Source organism: Schistocerca serialis, chromosome 8 (genome assembly GCF_023864345.2).
Source record: "Schistocerca serialis cubense isolate TAMUIC-IGC-003099 chromosome 8, iqSchSeri2.2, whole genome shotgun sequence".
Lineage (NCBI taxonomy): Eukaryota > Metazoa > Arthropoda > Insecta > Orthoptera > Acrididae > Schistocerca > Schistocerca serialis.
In genome coordinates this window covers 257,283,272-257,296,927 of record NC_064645.1, presented here as the reverse complement: position 1 = coordinate 257,296,927, position 13,656 = coordinate 257,283,272, and positions in this window count along the sequence as shown.

The window sequence follows — 13,656 nt, the reverse complement described above, 5'->3', positions numbered from 1 at the left end:
TCGTGTTGAAGCTGCATGGGCAGCTGTACCTGTACACGCCATCCAAGCTCTGTTTGACTCAATGCCCAGGTGTATCAAGGCCGTTATTACGGCCAGAGGTGGTCGTTCTGGTTACTGATTTCTCAGGATCTATGCAACCAAAGTGCGTGAAAATGTAAATACATGTCAGTTCTAGTATAATATATTTGTCCAATGAATACCCGTTTATCATCTGCATTTCTTCTTGGTGTAGCTATTGTAATGGCCAGTAGTGTAGTACATGATAAATCCAAATATTGTGCTGCATAACACGAGGTAGGTACTGAGAGATTACAATTAAAGTGCAGGTAGTCACAGAAGTCCAGTGTGGGCTGTAATTATCGTATGGCAGCGAAACTTGGTGAATATTCTAAAGCGTTAACGTTAAACCGGCTTAATCTGCAAAAAAATTAGTTCCAATTTTGGCCACCAGGTGCAAATATGGAGCAGTGAACGTATGAAAGACGAGTGGAGATGTTTCTGTATCTAATGGATCAGGAACGGGATGCGGACAGAATAGTTCAAACAAGTGAGATAGGCATGATACAGATTTTATTATTAACCGCTTCTTACACCGGAAACGCCGACAAGACGTTGTACAGCGCCAGATATGCGTCTGGTGACCAAAGTTGGAACTAATTTTTTTTCAGCTTAAATCGGTTCGGCATTAACGCATTACCATATCTATCAAGTTCTGCAGCCATACAGTAATTATAGCACGCACTAGACCTCAGTGAGTAGCTGCACTTTAATTACAACCATCCAGTGCAATAGCTAAAAGTTAGAAGTTTATGCATAGTCATCCGACTAATACTCCAATTCACATACGGTTGATTCAACATTGAGACCGCTGGAGTTTTCTATAAATACTGTTATATGTGGTGCAAGACGGCTTCTGGGAGCAGCAACTTTGAGTTTTTTCGAGGTAATGCAGCCAAACTAGAAATAAACTGAACTGATGCTAACAGCAAAAGTAAAATAATGTCTCCCAGTGTTTTGACTCTGGAACATTTTCTTGCGAAATTTTCTGGAATCTTTTTAATATAATTATTGGTAGACTCTTTACTGTCTATAGATATCTGCCCTATCGGCAATACCAAAAATGGTTCAAATGGCTCTTAGCACTATGGGACGTAACATCTGAGGTCATCAGTCCCCTATAAAAAATGGTTCAAGTGGTTCTGAGCACTATGGGACTTAACATCTGAGGTCATCAGGCCCCTAGAACTTAGAACTACTGAAACCTAATTAACCTAAGGACATCACACACATCCATGCCCGAGGCAGGATTCGAACCTGCGCGGTTCCGGACTGAAGCGCCTAGAACCGCACGGCCATAGAGGCCGGATATCGGCAATACCGATGAGTTTATTACGTCTGCACCTTGAATTAATATGCTATGTACCGAAGTTGTAGAACTACTGATGTAACTGTATGAAGTAGCGAGCTGTCTGCTTTGAATCGCATGACGATTACTGTGTACGGTTGGAGAACAGTTCAGAGACGGTGGTTGAATCAGGATGACAATGCACTCTGTCACAAAGCGGCTTCAATGAAGCACGGTTTGAGAACACTAACATTCGTGAGATGGTTTGCCCTGCCCAGAGCCCCGAGCTTAACCCAATGAAAGACATCGACGCCGGCCGTTGTGGCCGAGCGGTTCTAACGCTTCAGTCTGGAACCGTGGGACCGCTACGGTCGCAGGTTCGAATCCTGCCTCGGGCATGGATGTGTGTGATGTCCTTAGGTCAGTTAAGTTTAAGTAGTTCTAAGTTCTAGGGGACTGATGACCTCAGATGTTAAGTCCCATAGTGCTCAGAGCCATTTTAACCATTTGAACGAAAGACATCGACTTCGCTGCAGATCGCAACTCCCAACATCACTACTACGTTTGGTTTCGGCTCTTGAAGAAAAAGAGGCTGACATTCCTCCACGAAATTTGTACGCCTCATTGAAAGTGTCCCCCAGCATGTTTCAAGCTTTCGTAGAGGCTAAGGGTGGATACATCTCACATTTCCACTAATAGGTCTCCTGATATTCGTGATTTGATAGTGAATGTTTTGATTTATTTTTACTTTTTGATCATTTTTTCTAATCATTTTTTGTGAAACTGTAACCTAATTAGAAAGAGGGCAAAGTTAAACAAGGTGCGTAAAGCTACGTATACAAAATTTTGGCGTGATTAGAGGAGATGAAAAGAAACACTGTTTTTATGTGACAAAAGGTCACAAGTGCACCGCTTCCCCGCTTGTGGTGCACGAAGATTTAGACTGAAGTGATGTCCTGCGACGGTTAGACCACATAGTGATGAATATTGTGTCAGAGATGTAGCTGAAAATTTCCGTTTACATTAATACGCAATTGGCATCTGCATGCTAATAATTGTCTAACATACTCAAAACAAGCAGGTGTTTCGCGAATAATAGCTGCAATTTAGTCAAACGGGCAACCAGCTTTTCTCGGTTACCTATCGCTTCAGATCTCCCCGCAAAAAGAAATACTCAGTAGTGAGAGTGGGAGAGCGGGTGGTCACGATACTGGATCAACCCTTCCCAATCCGATACTGAGGAGAAACCTGTACAAATGTTCTTCCACATAAACGGTAAAGTACGCTGGGGCACGACATGCTAGAACCACAATAGTTGTCTGACTGTTAGCGGGTCATTCTCTATCATTCCCAGTAGTATTTTGCGGAGAGAGGTATGGTAACTTCTTCCACCGAGCGTGATAAGTACAAGATACGAAACAATCGGATGAGCGTGGACAATTGCAGTCCACACTTTTACGGTAAATTTCTGTTGATACCACACCACATGAATTTTCTTAGAAGTTTTGATGGTTATTTGGCTGTTGAATATTCCTTCCATTTACAATGTGTTGCAGACACTATTAACAGGATACTATGCGCTGGGGAAAGTCATCATCTGATGGGTCTTGTACCATCAGATACTTGAACGGACGCATGCCCGTCTAATGCAAGACGTTCCACACATTGGTGTTGGAGATATTTAGTTCCTTATCTGTGGAAAGCGTGCAGGAGTAGGGATAGTTCTCAATTCACTATAACACAGCTTCCTCAGACTGAAAAAATTCACACACTGAGAGGTCTACTAGTTTCCCATTAGTGTCTGGTCTAACGGATACTATTTTACGAAGACACACATCAAGTATTTGAAGTGTGACATGAGTTGTTAGTTTCCTCCGCGGAAAGCATTCTGCACCCAGATAATTTTAAAACTAGGGCAGCCACAGTAAAATAGTTATACATGATTGACTGATTAATTCATAGAGCACAACTGGTATTTAAATGAAATGCGGATGTTAAAAATATTAAAATATAAAATGGAATGAAAGGTCCAGTAGTCCGCTGCAGCTGTAATTATTCAGGCCGATTAAAGACCCACACAACCGATTTCGCAGCTTTTAAGTTGCAGCTTCTGGTGTATAAAAACACTGCGCCATATGGTACAGAAAGTTGTTACAGAACGCCGCAGAGTAAGAGCTGGCGTGGATGGGCAAAGTTCTCAGCCGCCTTCCTTAATTGGTAAAAATCATCATTAAAGACGAATATCCAGTCTGTGTTAAAATCAAGAACTGTCATCACTTTACCGATTAAAATATGTTCCGGTGGCCTTAAGCCAAACAACAGACGACGCTTATTATAAATGTTATACATTAATGGTTTGGGTCTAGAAACTGAGACGCTTATATGTGTTGTCATCAATATAATAGGTTGGTGACAAACGCACACAAACGTGGCAGTTTCCCGACCAAATAATTTTCTACATACCATTCATGAGGAGCATCGCCTGTTGCTTGACATAGGCCCACGTGAACATATTTTAATCACTGAAGTGATGACCGTGATTTTAACACAGACAGGACATTTATCAATAAATACGGTTTTTATCGATTGAGGAAGTCTAAGAACTTTGCCTTGACACGCCAACTTTTACGCTGTGGCATTCTGTAATAGCTCTCAGTACCACATGACATGGCATTTATATGCACTACAAGACACAACTTAAAAGCTGCGAAACCGGTCGTGCATACATTTAGAAGACATGATATCTCCTTGCTGGAATTTTGATCCCATTCTTGAGTCTTTCTTTTATTTCAGTCACTGCTTCTTCGATGTGTAGATTGAACAGTAGGGGTGAAAGACTACATTCATGTAATAAACCGTTCATAATCCTAGCACTTTGATCTTAGTCTTCCCTCTTGATTTTTGTACATATCATATATTACCCGTTTTTCTCTATAGTTTACTATTTTTCTCTGAATTTCAAACATCTTTCACATTTTACATTGTAAAATGCTTTTTGCAGGTCGACAAATCCTAAGAAGGTGTCATGATTTTTTTTTTCAGTCTTGGTGCTATTATCAGCAGCAATGTTAGAACTGCCTCTTTGGTGCCTTTATCTTTCCTACAGACAAACTAATCGTCATCTTATAGATCCTCAAATTGCTTTTCGATTCCTTTGCTTATCATTCTCGTTAGCAACTTGCATGCGGAAGCATGAGCTCTTAAGCTAACTGTGCGATAATTCTCGCCCTTGTGGGCACTTTCTGGATTCGGAATTGTATGGAAGATATACAACTTCTTTTGCATATGAACTGCATGCACGGCGTGGGCTCCGATGACATCGTCGCACACAACGGTAGACAGAGTTAACGTCTCGCTAAAGCGACAGATCGACAGCCGCCGCAGGGTCAAACTGTGTACCGATAGAGTACAGGCGTGCGAAGGAGGGACCAGAAGCCCCAACCAGGATAGAACGCTCACGCCCGCACATAGCAGTACAAGGCCCACAAGCAATGAAGTTGAGAATAAATGCCTGGAGTAGAGAGCATGTATTAGTAAATATTAAATTACGGACTTTCCAGCAGCGTGCACACCAAATTAATTCAGCTAAACTCAGAACACCCCAATGAATCCCTATGTGCTCACACAATCTCAACTGAGTGCACAAATTATAAATAGCGAATGCATAGGGGGCTACATCCAAATCAAGTAAACAAGAAATTTAAATCTTAGAGGAGGAGGAGGAGATTAGTGTTTAACGTCCCATCGACAACGAGGTCATTAGAGACGGAGCACAAGCTCGGGTTAGGGAAGGATGGGGAAGGAAATCGGCCGTGCCCTTTCAAAGGAACCATCCCGGCATTTGCCTGAAGTGATATAGGGAAATCACGGAAAACCTAAATCAGGATGGCCAAATCTTAGACAGCTCGGGTCGAAAATACATCTACATTGCCTGAAACTAGTTTACCAAATATCCAGTTATTAATCTGCCTTACAGTTATTGCTTATAGGGTGCCGAGGCAACACTCAAATCTCCCCAGAAAAAATCTGGTGGGGTAGAAAGCTGTCGAATGGGACTTCTGCTCGGCATCTCACAGCGGTGCCTGGAACAGACTAAATGTCAATGCCAGCCCACCCAGCTAGCCACGCGTTCTAACGCGCTACCTCCCGAACGGGAAGGCGTGCTGGTCTCCGCCACGAATCCGCCCGGCGGATTAGTGTCGAGGTCCGGTGTGCAGGCCAGCCCGTTGATGGTTTTCAAGGCAGCTTTCCATATACCTCGGCCAATACTGGCTGATTCCCCTTATTCCGCCTCAGGTACACTATTTCGGCGATTGCTGCGCTAACACTGACCCCACGAACGCGTACCTCATGATTACTCAACCACGCAAACATTTGGGGTTACACTCACTTGGTATGAGACGTTCTCCTTGCGGGGGGGGGGGGGGGGGGGGGAGGGGGAGGAGGGGGGGAAGGGGGAAGGGGGGCTGCGGGCAGGGTCCACTGTCGCCAAACCGCACAATAACCCTGGGTTCGGTTCGGTGTGGGGCGGCGGTGAGGTGGATGGACTGCTGTGGCCTGTTGTGGGGTTGTGTACCACTGAGGGCTACGGCAGGACGAAGCCTCTCCGTCGTTTCTAGGTCTCCAGTTTAATACACAATACACAAATGTTAGTGCCGAGATTGGGTAAAACAAAAATACCCACAATGATCACAGTTTGTCAAGGTAACAATGTCAGTGAAACAATTCAAGCCCTGTCACGGATAATTAGAATTACTATTAGTACTCAATGGATCATAACACTGAGTTGCGCAATAAATTGTGAATATGGGTGCAGTGTTCAAGAGAAAACATCAAACTGCACTTAAAACAACTTCAGGGTAGTTACACCTGCTGGTATAGAGGCCAGAAAACATGTTCAAATAAAACGACGTGATCACAGGAAAATTACCTTAAAAACTTCTGCACTACACTTTAGCATTTATCTTTACGTGTGGTCCAAGTTTCTTCGAGCTATGTTAGTTGACAGTGACACATCGAAAGCTACTTTGCCGGCCGATGTGACCGAGCGGTTCTAGGTGCTTCAGTCTGGAATCGCGCTGCTGCTACGGTCGCAGGTTCGAATCCTACCTCGGGCATGGATGTGTGTGATGTCCTTAGGTCAGTTAGGTTTCAGTAGTTCTAAGTTCTAAGGGACTGATGACCTCAGATGTTAAGTGTCATAGTGCTCAGAGCCATTTGAACCATTTGAAAGCTACTTTCGGCCTTAAGTTCCACACACGGGTGTAATTGCGTTGGAAATCCACGAGTTGCATCAAACGTAGCAGCGGAAAAAACAGGAAAAAGCATTGAACGATGGCCTGAAGGAAGTAGCGTAAAACAGAGTCCACGTTTGACAGCATAAATTCTCCCATTCGCACATAATTGAACGAGGTCAAGATAGCAACATCCGTCAACGGATCCAAAGCGCCTAGGCCCCCAAATAGTCCACAAGACACTGCAAGTACTGTCGTCGCCGGCCAAATCGACGACGACTTCCCGAGACACGTGCTAGGATCGTGTTGCCGTCACCTGTCTCCAGCGCCACCTCGCTCTCAAGTTGCAACCGACGATCAAAGATCGAAACAAAGAGTTTGTTGTTGTTGTGGTCTTCAGTCTTGAGACTGGTTTGATGCAGCTCTCCATGCTACTCTATCCTGTGCAAGCTTTTTCATCTCCCAGTACCTACTGCAACCTACATCCTTCTGAATCTGCTTAGTGTATTCATCTCTTGGTCTCCCTCTACGATTTTTACCCTCCACGCTGCCCTCCAATACTAAATTGATGATCCCTTGATGCCTCAGAACATGTCCTACCAACCGATCCCTTCTTTTGGTCAAGTTGCGCCACAAACTTCTCCCCAATCCTATCCAATACTTCCTCATTAGTTATGTGATCTACCCATCTAATCTTCAGCATTCTTCTGTAGCACCACATTTCGAAAGCTTCTATTCTCTTCTTGTCCAAACTATTTATCCTCCATGTTTCACTTCCATACATGGCTACACTCCATACAAATACTTTCAGAAATGACTTCCTGACACTTAAATCTATACTCGATGTTAACAAATTTCTCTTCTTCAGAAACGCTTTCCTTGCCATTGCCAGTCTACATTTTATATCCTCTCTACTTCGACCAAAACTCCTTTACTACTTTAAGAGTCTCATTTCCTAATCTAATTCCCTCAGCATCACCCGACTTAATTAGACTACATTCCATTATCCTCGTTTTGCTTTTGTTGATGTTCATCTTATATCCTCCTTTCAAGACACTGTCCATTCCATTCAACTGCTCTTCCAAGTCCTTTGCTGTCTCTGACAGAATTACAATGTCATCGGCGAACCTCAAAGTTTTTATTTCTTCTCCATGAATTTTAATACCTACTCCGAATTTTTCTTTTGTTTCCTTTACTGCTTGCTCAATATACAGATTGAATAACATCGGGGAGAGGCTACAACCCTGTCTCACTCCCTTCCCAACCACTGCTTCCCTTTCATGCCCCTCGACTCTTATAACTGCCATCTGGTTTCTGTACAAATTGTAAATAGCCTTTCGCTCCCTGTATTTTACCCCTGCCACCTTCAGAATTTGAAAGAGAGTATTCCAGTTAACGTTGTCAAAAGCTTTCTCTAAGTCTACAAATGCTAGAAACGTAGGTTTGCCTTTTCTTAATCTTTCTTCTAAGATAAGTCGTAAGGTTAGTATTGCCTCACGTGTTCCAACATTTCTACGGAATCCAAACTGATCTTCCCTGAGGTCCGCTTCTACCAGTTTTTCCATTCGTCTGTAAAGAATTCGCGTTAGTATTTTGCAGCTGTGACTTATTAAACTGATAGTTCGGTAATTTTCACATCTGTCAACACCTGCTTTCTTTGGTATTGGAATTATTATATTCTTCTTGAAGTCTGTGGGTATTTCGCCTGTCTCATACATCTTGCTCACCAGATGGTAGAGTTTTGTCAGGACTGGCTCTCCCAAGGCCGTCAGTAGTTCCAATGGAAACAAAGAGCAAGAATCGATATCCAGAAAGCTGCTACGGCTAACCTGGACCATCAAGACTACCATGTTCGACACTGTTCCAAGTTGAATTCTGTGTTCCCACCTCCCGCCTTGTGCGGTATGTCCAGCATTGTCGAACATGATGGTTTCGATGGAAATTTGTGGTAATGTCTAATGGGACGAAACTGCTAAAGTCATCGGTCCCTAAGCTTGCGCACTACTTAATCTAACTTAGACTAACTTACGCTAAGGACAACACACACACCCATGCCCGAGGGAGGACTCGAAACTCCGACGGGGGCAGCCGCCAGGACTGTGACAAGACGCCTTACACCGCACCGCTAGCCCGCACGGTGATGATCCAGCTGTTATGGAGTGTGGAAGCATCAATTTGAATCGGCGTACTGACCTACAAATCTTTGAATACGGTACAGTCACCAGTCTATGTTATTGGGGAACTGTGTTTCTTACCCATGTACGTCTTTCAAGGGTACATCCAGTCCCGACTTCAGTTTCATTGATCACAGTGCACGGTCCCACCGAACAACGCAGGTGAAGGAGCTCTTGGAACGAGAGGATTTTTGCTGAATGGACTGGCTTGCTCGTTCTCCCGACATCCCATCAGGGACATGTGGGAAACACTGAGGAGAAGTATTGCCGCATTTCCACATGTATCAACAACCATCCACCACTAGTAAACTTCGCTGGTAGAAGACTGGAATGCCCACCACAAGAACTCCTTACCATCCTTTTGGCCAGCACGGGAGCACATTGCAGAGCATGCACTGCTGTCCATGGCGATCACGCATCCTATTAAGAGTCATGTCCCATCTTTTGTAATGTGCAGAGGACAGTCATAAATTGTGGTGACTTCAATGTAATTATTTTCTTTGAATAGGCCGTGCGGTTCTAGGCGCTTCAGTCTGGAACCGCGTGACCGCTACGGTCGCAGGTTCGAATCCTGCCTCGGGTATGGATGTGTGTGATGTCCTTAGGTTAGTTAGGTTTAACTAGTTCTAAGTTCTAGGGGGCTGATTACCACAGATGTTAAGTCCCACAGTGCTCAGAGCCATTTGAACCATTTTTTTTTCTTTGAATAAAAGTGCCATTTCTGTTCGTCTTATTGCGTACCTATTTCAAATACCTTCTGTACTATACTGTAGCATTTATTTTTATGTGTGATCCAAGTGTCTTCGAGCTATGTCAGTGGACAGTGACACATCATGCGAAAATTACTTTCGGCCTTAAGTTTCACACACCAGTGTAATTGCGTTGGAAATCCACGTCTTGCATCATACGTGGCAGCGGAAATAAAAGAAAAAAGCACTGAACGTTGGCCTGAAGGAAACCGCGTAAAAAACTTCCTAGCCGGGAAGCTCTGCGCGTGTGACATTCGTGTTACATAAGAAACGTGTTTCTTTCAATCTCCTACAGCAAAATTACAAATTTATCTAAGTTTTTTTCACCTTGTATATGATTAAACTAAAATGGCCACAATAACTTCATAGACTAAAAATTATACTGGAAGTCGCGCTTGAGACACAGTGGAGGGCTTTCAACTTGAAAAGCGATTGCAAATTGGTTCTCACTATGGAAAATTACACGAGAGATATCGGTTGCGCAAAAATCCCATTGTAAATGATGGTGGTTTCAATGAGGACTGGGCATTAGATCAGCAGATGTTTCCGGAACCAATCTGAAACCAGAAATGGAAGAGGATTACAGATTCTGCAAAGTTATTTGCGAGCTGCTCCAACAACTGTGCGAAATCGTATGAGTAAAAAGTACATTGTAAATGACTTCTGTGTGAAACTAACTTCTGTTGACGTAAATTAATATCCCTCTTGGCCAGTGACTGTTCCTAATTGTTGCCGCCCATAATCTTTTTAATAAACTGCTTAGAAGTTGAAATGGAACATAAATTAAAAGCATTATTCTTTCAAGAAGCTGTTTGGGGTCCAAGAACGCTGTAATTTACTAAATTCTGTACTTTGTGTGTGACATTTTACGTCAGATTGCACTAGTTTTGTATTATGATAGCTCTTTGTCATATGAAAATTAGCTACACAATGGTGATTATTAGTAAATTCCTCAGTTATCAAATTCCTCAGAGTGTCAATGATTTAAAACCGTTAAACTTGCGGATTAACAGAAGCCTTCCATACCACTTTGTCAACGCACAGCCAAACATTAATCTTTCAATCTAAAACCTAACACAGACATTGGCTACACCACATACATTATAACTGAAGCACAGTGACTGTAACTGTTTGCCCGCATCTCGTGGTCGTGCGGTAGCGTTCTCGCTTCCCACGCCCGGGTTCCCGGGTTCGATTCCCGGCGGGGTCAGGGATTTTCTCTGCCTCGTGATGGCTGGGTGTTGTGTGCTGTCCTTAGGTTAGTTAGGTTTAAGTAGTTCTAAGTTCTAGGGGACTGATGACCATAGATGTTAAGTCCCATAGTGCTCAGAGCCATTTGAACCATTTTTTGTAACTGTTTAACTTACATGATGTGTATGAACTGGCATGAAAACAATAAACTAGATCCGCATCTCGATGAATCCTGCACTTTTGTGAATTTTTACTACTTGAAAAAAATTTAGGCATTGAGCTTCTCCAAAACGCAGGATTTGTATGCTACAACGTAAGTCATGCATTTCTTACGCGAATATTAGTCTTGAATAAAATACTACACGCTTTAAATAAGCTGACAAAGGGAAGGACAAACGAGTGGGTTTGTTATAGCAGCCGATACCGAACGTCGGATTCGACTCGTCACGAAATGATGTTGTGTATGACGCATGCGGAGACCGAGAGAACAAAACAGTATTTGCTTTGCTTCTATTTTCCTCTTTGAAATGTGGTTTGTGGTGACGGGCTAATCTGTCCGTAGCCTGAGGTCTTGGTTAGACAGAAAAATGACAGTCTGGTTGAGAGTTGCCAAAGACAACGGTTATGAATGCAAATGCTTAGCTGTTTTGAGCCCGAGGTCTAGGTTAGCTTGAAAGGTCATTGCTTTGTTTTGCGTTGGCGAAGCGGTATCGAAGGTTCCAAGCAGTCACCTTTTACACCGGCATCTACCCTCAGCAAGCCATCTTATGTTGTTGCCGCTCCCCCATTTCCTCTTCTACTCGCGAAAGCTCCGCTGGAAGGACGACTTTGACCTGGAATCTCTCTAGTGTATTCATTTTTCGCGTCTAAAATAAAAACAGGTTTCATAATAGTGTCGGATCAGGGCAGGGGACGCAGAATCAAGAAAAATTTTCCAGCTAATCGCAGGTCGAAAACATATCTATGTGGAATTACAATCATAAAAAAACAGCCAATCAGCGACATGCGTTGGAAGTCAATGTCTATTAAGGGCTGGTCGCGAGAGGTTTTGTGCTCTGGTTTCAACCGGCGGGGGACCCAACGTGATCGAGTTTCAGAGTTTCATAAAAACTTAACCACTTGTGAATGATGCTGTGCGCCGTTACGTGAGAATAACATAGGGCACGTCTCAAACCATAGATTGTCATGCGACCATCTTCACGTCTCATCAGTTCCACACTTTGCAACGTGAAATTACCGAAACACTGTACAGAGTGGCCAGGACGCTTTCTGTTTTTGATACTTTTCTCGTCCTTTATTTGATTTCAGTATGTAATATAGTTCTACCATGATCCCCTGTCTCAATAATCGGATTTGAATGCATGACTGGTGGTTAATCATCTTTTCTTAATGAATACATTCAAACGTCGCGTTCACCAACCTGAAAAATAGTCGCGCTTGACTTTCTCTTATCTTTTATGTATGAGCTAGCTGTCGTTAACGAGAGCGCGGTCGGTGGTATATCGCTGTCAGTCACCAGTTTCAGTGAGTAGACAGTAGTACATAGGATAGCGCACAACGTGGTACGTGGTTACTCCGTGGCATCTTTGATTAGATTGTGAACTAAATAGGAGAGCAAAGTACAGAATGTGTTTGTTCCTCCAAGAATTCGCAGAACAGCAATATCGGTATTAATCCGTGATATTATAAATAGATTTCTTTCCCTTGTTAACTTTTGCGATATCAACATTGACATCAAATACCGTCACACTTAATTCTCTGGAAAAATACGCTCAGAACCACGAAGCGAGATAAGAGTACAAAGACTAGCATACAGAATGTTCTGCAGACATGGAGTCAGCGATTATCTATAGACTTCGATAAGCTGACGTCTTGCTCAGTGAGTGTTATACTCACAACCACTAGACTGGCCAACACACTCGTGTCTAGAACAACTAAAAATAGAGGTTTACTACGACAATAAGCTGTATTTATAAGTGGCAGTTCCTTGCTATAAAGTGTAGTAGTTAAACTAATTCCTCCACGATCTTTTAAATGAATGAGAAAAAGGTATTGAAGATTCGGTCTTAAATCTGACAAACTTCGTAAAACTCAGATGAAAAACACCTCAGACGTGGTCATCCGATTCGACTCGTATTTGGCAGATCGCTTGTGCACAACCGAAAAGGAAAGATTAAGACATTTCGGCTCGACACGTCCCCATTTTAGAGAAAACTATCCCTAAACTCCATGGCGTGCAGTCGATCCGGAATTGACGGGACCGATAGATAACTGAAAACTGAGCATTCTTCTTTAACATATATGGAGTCCGCAAACGCATATTTTTCTAGAAATCGAGGAAAAAACTTTTTCCACAGCCGCTTATGCATCCATTAAGCAAGGGGTGTTCCACGAAAGCGCCGCTGACGCAGCGACTAAGGCATCTGGCTGGGAAGTAAAGACTCTGCCTTCGATTCACAATGGTATTCTGTATTTTTTTCATCTGTATTTTTGCCTTTCGAATTTGGTAGGCATAGGAGGGTTAAAAAGGCAAGTAAATCAATAAAGAATAATAATAAAGTAAGAAAATAAATTTCTCATACGACTTGTGGTAAAGAATTAAATATTTTATCTTGGTCGATTTATAATGTCTTTTTCACTCATTCTGTTACAGGACCTCAGTTTCCTTCGAAAAGGTAGACAGATGGTGCTTGTCAGATATAATCGAAGCACCAAGAACATCTAATGAAAGCAATCTTCGCACAGCTACCAGGAGGTGCTGAAAAGTATTTCCTCCGAATGTTTTTAATGTGAAAACAAAGCTTTTAAAATAAACCAAAATTACCCACACTCTATATCTTTATTCTTCATGTCTACAGATTTATTTCTCAACACAATCACCCTGAAGAGGAACGCATTTCTCCCAAAGAAGTACCAGTTGTGGATACCGTCCAGTGGAATGTTTTGAATTGGTGGACGGAGCC